Raw genomic sequence first — 10065 nt, forward strand, 5'->3', positions numbered from 1 at the left:
AGGTGTGTGTATAATGTGTGTATAGTGTATATAGTGTGTGTATAATGTATGGTGTAGTATATGTGTGTATAGTGTATATAGTGTGTATAATGTGTGTATAGGTTATAGTGTGTATATGTGTGTATAATGTGATATAGTGTGTGTATAGTGTATATAGTGTGTATAGTGTATATAGTGTGTGTATAATGTGTGTATAGTGTATATAGTGTGTGTATAATGTAGTGTGTGTATAATGTGTGTATAGTGTATATAGTGTGTGTATAATGTATATAGTGTGTGTATAGTGTATATAGTGTGTGTATAATGTATATAGTGTGTGTATAATGTATATAGTGTGTGTATAATGTGTATATAGTGTGTGTATAGTGTATATAGTGTGTGTATAATGTATATAGTGTGTGTATATGTATATAGTGTGTGTATAATGTGTGTATAATGTATATAGTGTGTGTATAGTGTATATAGTGTGTGTATAATGTATATGTGTGTGTGTATAATGTATATAGTGTGTGTATATGTGTGTATAGTGTATATAGTGTGTGTATAATGTGTGTATAATGTATATAGTGTGTGTATAGTGTATATAGTGTATATAGTGTGTGTATAATGTGTGTATAGTGTATATAGTGTGTGTATAATGTATATAGTGTGTGTATAGTGTATATAGTGTGTGTATAATGTATATAGTGTGTGTATAGTGTGTATAGTGTATATAGTGTGTGTATAATGTATATAGTGTGTGTATAATGTGTGTATAATGTATATAGTGTGTGTATAGTGTGTATATAGTGTGTATAATGTATATAGTGTGTGTATAATGTGTGTATAATGTATATAGTGTGTGTATAGTGTATATGTGTGTGATATGTATATAGTGTGTGTATAATGTGTGTATAGTGTATATAGTGTGTGTATAATGTATATAGTGTGTTAGGTGTATATAGTGTGTGTATAATGTATAATGTATATAGTGTGTATAAGTGTATATAGTGTGTGTATATGTGTGTATAATGTATATAGTGTGTGTATAATGTATATGTGTGTGTATAGTGTATATAGTGTGTGTATAATGTATATAGTGTGTGTATAGTGTATATAGTGTGTGTATAATGTACATAGTGTGTGTATAATGTATATAGTGTGTATAATGTGTGTATACTGTATATAGTGTGTGTATGTGTATATAGTGTGTATAATGTATATAGTGTGTGTATAATGTGTGTATAATGTATATAGTGTGTGTATAGTGTATATAGTGTGTGTATAATGTATATAGTGTGTGTATAGTGTATATAGTGTGTGTATAATGTGTGTATAATGTATATAGGTGTGTGGTATATATGTGTGTATAATGTATATAGTGTGTGTATAATGTGTGTATAATGTATATAGTGTGTGTATAGTGTATATAGTGTGTGTATAATGTGTGTATAGTGTATATAGTGTGTGTATAGTGTATATAGTGTGTGTATAATGTGTGTATATGTATATAGTGTGTGTATAATGTGTGTATAATGTATATAGTGTGTGTATAGTGTATATAGTGTGTATGTGTATATAGTGTGTGTATAATGTGTGTATAGTGTATATAGTGTGTGTATAATGTATATAGTGTGTGTATAGTGTATATAGTGTGTGTATAATGTATATAGTGTGTGTATAGTGTATATAGTGTGTATAATGTGTGTATAATGTATATAGTGTGTGTATAATGTGTGTATAATGTATATAGTGTGTGTATAATGTGTGTATAATGTATATAGTGTGTGTATAGTGTATATAGTGTGTGTATAATGTGTGTATAGTGTATATAGTGTGTGTATAATGTGTGTATAATGTATATAGTGTGTGTATAATGTGTGTATAATGTATATAGTGTGTGTATAGTGTATATAGTGTGTATAGTGTATATAGTGTGTGTATAATGTGTGTATAAGTGTATATAGTGTGTGTATAATGTATATAGTGTGTGTATAGTGTATATAGTGTGTGTATAATGTATATAGTGTGTGTATAATGTTTATAGTGTGTGTATAATGTGTGTATAATGTATATAGTGTGTGTATAATGTATATAGTGTGTGTATAGTGTATATAGTGTGTATATAGTGTGTGTATAATGTGTGTATAGTGTATATAGTGTGTGTATAATGTATATAGTGTGTGTATAGTGTATATAGTGTGTGTATAATGTATATAGTGTGTGTATAATGTATATAGTGTGTGTATAATGTGTGTATAATGTATATAGTGTGTGTATAATGTATATAGTGTGTGTATAATGTATATAGTGTGTGTATAGTGTATATAGTGTGTGTATAATGTATATAGTGTGTGTATAATGTATATAGTGTGTGTATAATGTGTGTATATGTATATAGTGTGTGTATAATGTATATAGTGTGTGTATAGTGTATATAGTGTGTGTATAATGTGTGTATAATGTATATAGTGTGTGTATAGTGTATATAGTGTGTGTATAATGTGTGTATAGTGTATATAGTGTGTGTATAGTGTATATAGTGTGTGTATAGTGTGTGTATAATGTGTGTATAGTGTATATAGTGTGTGTATAATGTGTGTATAATGTATATAGTGTGTGTATAATGTGTGTATAATGTATATAGTGTGTGTATAGTGTATATAGTGTGTATAGTGTATATAGTGTGTGTATAATGTGTGTATAGTGTATATAGTGTGTGTATAATGTATATAGTGTGTGTATAGTGTATATAGTGTGTGTATAATGTATATAGTGTGTATATAGTGTGTGTATAGTGTATATAGTGTGTGTATAATGTATATAGTGTGTGTATAATGTGTGTATAATGTATATAGTGTGTGTATAGTGTGTATATAGTGTGTATAATGTATATAGTGTGTGTATAATGTGTGTATAATGTATATAGTGTGTGTATAGTGTATATAGTGTGTATAGTGTATATAGTGTGTGTATAATGTGTGTATAGTGTATATAGTGTGTGTATAATGTATATAGTGTGTGTATGTGTATATAGTGTGTGTATAATGTATATAGTGTGTATATAGTGTGTGTATAGTGTATATAGTGTGTGTATAATGTATATAGTGTGTGTATAGTGTATATAGTGTGTGTATAATGTATATAGTGTGTGTATAATGTATATAGTGTGTGTATAATGTGTGTATAATGTATATAGTGTGTGTATAGTGTATATAGTGTGTATGTGTGTATAATGTATATAGTGTGTGTATAATGTATATAGTATGTGTATAGTGTATATAGTGTGTGTATAATGTATATAGTGTGTGTATAGTGTATATAGTGTGTGTATAATGTATATAGTGTGTGTATAATGTGTGTATAATGTATATAGTGTGTGTATAGTGTATATAGTGTGTGTATAGTGTGTATAATGTGTGTATAATGTATATAGTGTGTGTATAATGTATATAGTATGTGTATAATGTATATAGTGTGTGTATAATGTATATAGTGTGTGTATAATGTGTGTATAATGTATATAGTGTGTGTATAGTGTATATAGTTGTATAATGTATATAGTATGTGTATAATGTATATAGTGTGTGGTATAATGTATATAGTGTGTGTATAATGTGTGTATAATGTATATAGTGTGTGTATAGTGTGTATAGTGTATATAGTGTGTGTATAATGTGTGTATAGTGTATATAGTGTGTGTATAATGTATATAGTGTGTGTATAGTGTATATAGTGTGTGTATAATGTATATAGTGTGTATATAGTGTGTGTATAGTGTATATAGTGTGTGTATAATGTATATAGTGTGTGTATATGTGTGTATAATGTATATAGTGTGTGTATAGTGTGTATATAGTGTGTATAATGTATATAGTGTGTGTATAGTGTGTATAATGTGTGTATAATGTATATAGTGTGTATATAGTATAATGTATATAGTGTGTGTATAATGTGTGTATAATGTATATAGTGTGTATATAGTGTGTATAATGTATATAGTGTGTGTATAGTGTGTATAATGTGGGTATAATGTATATAGTGTGTGTATAATGTGTGTATAATGTATATAGTGTGTGTATAGTGTATATAGTGTGTATAGTGTATATAGTGTGTGTATAATGTGTGTATAGTGTATATAGTGTGTGTATAATGTATATAGTGTGTGTATATGTTATAGTGTGTATAATGTATATAGTGTGTATAATGTGTGTATAATGTATATAGTGTGTGTATAATGTGTGTATAATGTATATAGTGTGTGTATAGTGTATATAGTGTGTATAGTGTATATAGTGTGTGTATAATGTGTGTATAGTGTATATAGTGTGTGTATAATGTATATAGTGTGTGTATAGTGTATATAGTGTGTGTATAATGTATATAGTGTGTGTATAAAGTATATAGTGTGTGTATAATGTGTATATAGTGTGTGTATAATGTATATAGTGTGTGTATAGTGTATATAGTGTGTGTATAATGTATATAGTGTGTGTATAATGTGTGTATAATGTATATAGTGTGTGTATAATGTATATAGTGTGTGTATAATGTGTGTATAGTGTATATAGTGTGTGTATAATGTGTGTATAGTGTATATAGTGTGTGTATAATGTGTGTATAATGTATATAGTGTGTGTATAGTGTATATAGTGTGTGTATAATGTGTGTATAGTGTATATAGTGTGTGTATAATGTGTGTATAGTGTATATAGTGTGTGTATAATGTGTGTATAATGTATATAGTGTGTGTATAGTGTATATAGTGTATATAGTGTGTGTATAATGTGTGTATAGTGTATATAGTGTGTGTATAATGTATATAGTGTGTGTGTATAGTGTATATAGTGTGTGTATAATGTATATAGTGTGTATATAGTGTGTGTATATAGTGTATATAGTGTGTGTATAATGTATATAGTGTGTGTATAATGTGTGTATAATGTATATAGTGTGTGTATAGTGTGTATATAGTGTGTATAATGTATATAGTGTGTGTATAATGTGTGTATAATGTATATAGTGTGTGTATAGTGTATATAGTGTGTATAGTGTATATAGTGTGTGTATAATGTGTGTATAGTGTATATAGTGTGTGTATAATGTATATAGTGTGTGTATAGTGTATATAGTGTGTGTATAATGTATGTATAATGTATATAGTGTGTATATAGTGTATATAGTGTGTGTATAATGTGTGTATAATGTATATAGTGTGTGTATAATGTATATAGTGTGTGTATAGTGTATATAGTGTGTGTATAGTGTATATAGTGTGTGTATAATGTATATAGTGTGTGTATAGTGTATATAGTGTGTGTATATGTATATAGTGTGTGTATAATGTATATAGTGTGTGTATAATGTGTGTATAATGTATATAGTGTGTGTATAGTGTATATAGTGTGTGTATAATGTATATAGTGTGTGTATAATGTGTGTATAATGTATATAGTGTGTGTATAGTGTATATAGTGTGTGTATAATGTGTGTATAGTGTATATAGTGTGTGTATATGTGTGTATAATGTATATAGTGTGTGTATAATGTGTGTATAATGTATATAGTGTGTGTATAGTGTATATAGTGTGTATAATGTATATAGTGTGTATATAGTGTGTGTATAGTGTATATAGTGTGTGTATAATGTGTGTATAGTGTATATAGTGTGTGTATAATGTATATAGTGTGTGTATAGTGTATATAGTGTGTATATGTATATAGTGTGTATATAGTGTGTGTATAGTGTATATAGTGTGTGTATAATGTATATAGTGTGTGTATAATGTATATATTGTGTATAATGTGTGTATAATGTATATAGTGTGTGTATAGTGTGTATATAGTGTGTATAATGTATATAGTGTGTATAGTGTGTATAATGTGTGTATAATGTATATAGTGTGTATATAGTGTGTATATAGTGTGTATAATGTGGGTATAATGTATATAGTGTGTGTATAATGTATATAGTGTGTGTATAATGTATATAGTGTGTGTATAGTGTATATAGTGTGTATAGTGTATATAGTGTGTGTATAATGTGTGTATAGTGTATATAGTGTGTGTATAATGTATATAGTGTGTGTATAGTGTATATATGTGGTATAATGTATATAGTGTGTGTATAATGTGTGTATAATGTATATAGTGTGTGTATATGTGTGTATATGTATATAGTGTGTGTATAGTGTATATAGTGTGTGTATAAATGTGTGTATATGTTATATGTATATATTGTGTGTATAATGTATATAGTGTGTATAGTGTATATAGTGTGTGTATAATGTGTGTATAGTGTATATGTGTGTATAGTGTATATAGTGTGTGTATAATGTATATAGTGTGTGTATAATGTGTGTATAGTGTATATAGTGTGTGTATAATGTATATAGTGTGTGTATAGTGTATATAGTGTGTGTATAATGTATATAGTGTGTGTATAATGTGTGTATAGTGTATATAGTGTGTGTATAATGTATATGTGTGTATATAATGTGTGTATAATGTATATAGTGTGTGTATAGTGTATATAGTGTATGTATAATGTGTGTATAGTGTGTGTATAATGTGTGTATAATGTATATAGTGTGTGTATAATGTGTGTATAATGTGTGTATAGTGTATATAGTGTGTGTATAGTGTATATAGTGTGTGTATAATGTCTATTAGTGTGTGTATAATGTATATAGTGTGTATAATGTATATAGTGTGTGTATAATGTATATACGTGTGTGTATAATGTGTGTATAGTGTATATAGTGTGTGTATACTGTATATAGTGTGTGATATAATGTGTGTATAATGTATATAGTGTGTGTATAGTGTATATAGTGTGTGTATAATGTATATAGTGTGTGTATAATGTATATAGTGTGTGTATAATGTGTGTATAGTGTATATAGTGTGTGTATTATGTATATAGTGTGTATGTATAGTTATATAGTGTGTGTATAATGTATATATAGTGTATATATGTGTGTATAATGTATATATGTGTGTATAGTGTATATAGTGTATGTATAATGTGTGTATATATGTATATAGTGTGTGTATATGTGTGTATGTGTATATAGTGTGTGTATAATGTATATAGTGTGTGTATAATGTATATAGTGTGTGTATAAATGTGTGTATAATGTATATAGTGTGTGTATAAATGTATATAGTGTGTGTATAATGTGTGTATAATGTATATAGTGTGTGTATAATGTATATAGTGTGTGTATAATGTATATAGTGTGTGTATAAGTGTGTATAATGTATATAGTGTGTGTATAATGTATATAGTGTGTGTATAATGTATATAAGTGTGTGTATAATGTATATAGTGTGTGTATAATGTATATAGTGTGTGTATAATGTATATATGTGTGTATAATGTATATAGTGTGTGTATAATGTGTGTATAATGTATATAGTGTGTGTATAATGTATATAGTGTGTTATAATGTATATAGTGTGTGTATAGTGTATATAGTTTGTGTATATAAGTATACACACTATATATACACCATACACCCATATGTATATAGTGTATATTATATTATATGTATATAGGTGTGTGTATAATGTGTGTATAATGTATATAGTGTGTGTATAATGTATATAGTGTGTGTATTGTTATAGTGTGTGTATATGTATATAGTGTATAATGTATATAGTGTGTGTATAATGTACAGTACAGACCAAAAGTTTGGACACACCTTCTCATTTAAAGATTTTTCTGTATTTTCATGACTTTGAAAATTGTACATTCACACTGAAGGCATCAAACTATGAATTACCACATGTGGAATTATATACTGAACAAAAAAGTGTGAAACTACTGAAAATATGTCTTATATTCTAGGTTCTTCACAGTAGCCACCTTTTGCTTTGATGACTGCTTTGCACACTCTTGGCATTCTCTTGATGAGCTTCAAGAGGTAGTCACCGGAAAAGGTCTTCCAACAATCTTGAAGGAGTTCCCAGAGATGCTTAGCACTTGTTGGCCCTTTTGCCTTCACTCTGCGGTCCAGCTCACCCCAAACCATCTCGATTGGGTTCAGGTCTGGTGACTGTGGAGGCCAGGTCATCTGGCGTAGCCCCCCATCACTCTCCTTCTTGGTGAAATAGCCCTTACACAGCCTGGAGGTGTTTGGGGTCATTGTCCTGTTGAAAAATAAATGATGGTCCAACTAAACGGAAACCGGATGGAATAGCATGCCGCTGCAAGATGCTGTGGTAGCCATGCTGGTTCAGTATGCCTTCAATTTTCAATAAATCCCCAACAGTGTCACCAGCAAAGCCCCCCCACACCATCACACCTCCTCCTCCATGCTTCACGGTGGGAACCAGGCATGTAGAGTCCATCCGATCACCTTTTCTGCGTCGCACAAAGACACGGTGGTTGGAACCAAAGATCTCAAATTTGGACTCATCAGACCAAAGCACAGATTTCCACTGGTCTAACGTCCATTCCTTGTGTTCTTTAGCCCAAACAAGTCTCTTCTGCTTGTTGCTTGTCCTTAGCAGTGGTTTCCTAGCAGCTATTTTACCATGAAGGCCTGCTGCACAAAGTCTCCTCTTAACAGTTGTTGTAGAGATGTGTCTGCTGCTAGAACTCTGTGTGGCATTGACCTGGTCTCTAATCTGAGCTGCTGTTAACCTGCGATTTCTGAGGCTGATGACTCGGATAAACTTATCCTCAGAAGCAGAGGTGACTCTTGGTCTTCCTTTCCTGGGGCGGTCCTCATGTGAGCCAGTTTCTTTATACAGCCTACAAAATTTGAGTAATTTCCCAAATCAAATGTAAATCCATATTAATATATAAAAAACACTTTATTTCATAGATAAGATAAAATCACATAACAAAGTTAAGAAAATAGATCTTATGAGGTAAGGATGCACACAAGTGCAGAGCAGCAATAAATAAGTGGGTCCTAGGGGAACAACTGGCTGACCTTATTCAACTATAGCATATCATAGTCTATAGTACATGTGTACAGTAAAAAAGTAGCAAGAGGCACTGTATGGAGTTAAATTGGTCTCCCCAAGGTAGGTACCTCCACACAGAGAGAAGCAATCATAGAGAGTCACTGAAAGAAGTTGAACAGGCAGAAATAGCGATCACAAGTAGAACCAGAGTGCTCACCCATAAGGTACAAAAATTACCACTAAGCCACTCTGCAGCCCCGACGCGCGTTTCGCGTGGCTTCTTCAGGGGGCGGTGGTTGTGGAACGAATAAGCACCATCTTATCTCCTGCACAGACTGAATGCAGGTGACAGCGCTGATTACTGCAGCGCATGCGGAGTGACAGGACGTCCCCCCGCACCGCGTCACATCTGGCCAGTTTCCCGACGGGACCATGGGCAGGGATGTGCAACTAGTGACGTCACCATCCACACCCCCGACGTACGGAAGCCCGACGGGACGCGGCCGGAGCAGGACGGCACTGTGCATGCGCGGCTCAGCGGCAGCCATGACAAGTAAGGGATGAAGTGAGGGCACAGAGATACAACTAAATGTATGTAACAAAGCACAGTATACAAGAGAGGGAAAACAGTGAATCAATATATAGAAAACGACTGTCACCCTAATCGGGAGAGACACCAGTACAGTATAAACATATATACAGATGCAATGTCAATACAGATACAATAATGTCGTTCCATTGAATCATTGAAATCTTGTATATGGTGATTGATTCCTGATTGATGAGATCGTTACATCCCTAGAGTGTCCAGTAGTTCCATGTAGTAGTCGAGGCATATAAATGGTGATAACAAGATGCAAAGCTATGAAGGAAAAATTTCAACATAAACAAAAGAAGTTAAAATCCACATAAAAAACAAGGGAAAAGATATTTCTATAAGAATGATGAAAAACTGTTAATTTCGTTCAAACCACCAGGGGTCACCGTGTCCAGGATAGCAATCCAGCGGCACTCAAGCTGCGCCAAAGTACGCTTGTAGTTACCCCCTCTCGTGCCCAAATGTACCATGTCAATACCCCTGAATATAAGGGATGAGGGATCACAATTATGGCGCAGCTTGAAGTGCCGCCGGATAGTCTTGAGTGTTGAGACGTCAGAGATATCCCG

Source organism: Phyllobates terribilis, unplaced genomic scaffold (assembly GCF_046119375.1).
Source record: "Phyllobates terribilis strain yellow unplaced genomic scaffold, ASM4611937v1 Scaffold_14__1_contigs__length_39327217, whole genome shotgun sequence".
In the NCBI taxonomy this organism is placed as follows: domain Eukaryota; kingdom Metazoa; phylum Chordata; class Amphibia; order Anura; family Dendrobatidae; genus Phyllobates; species Phyllobates terribilis.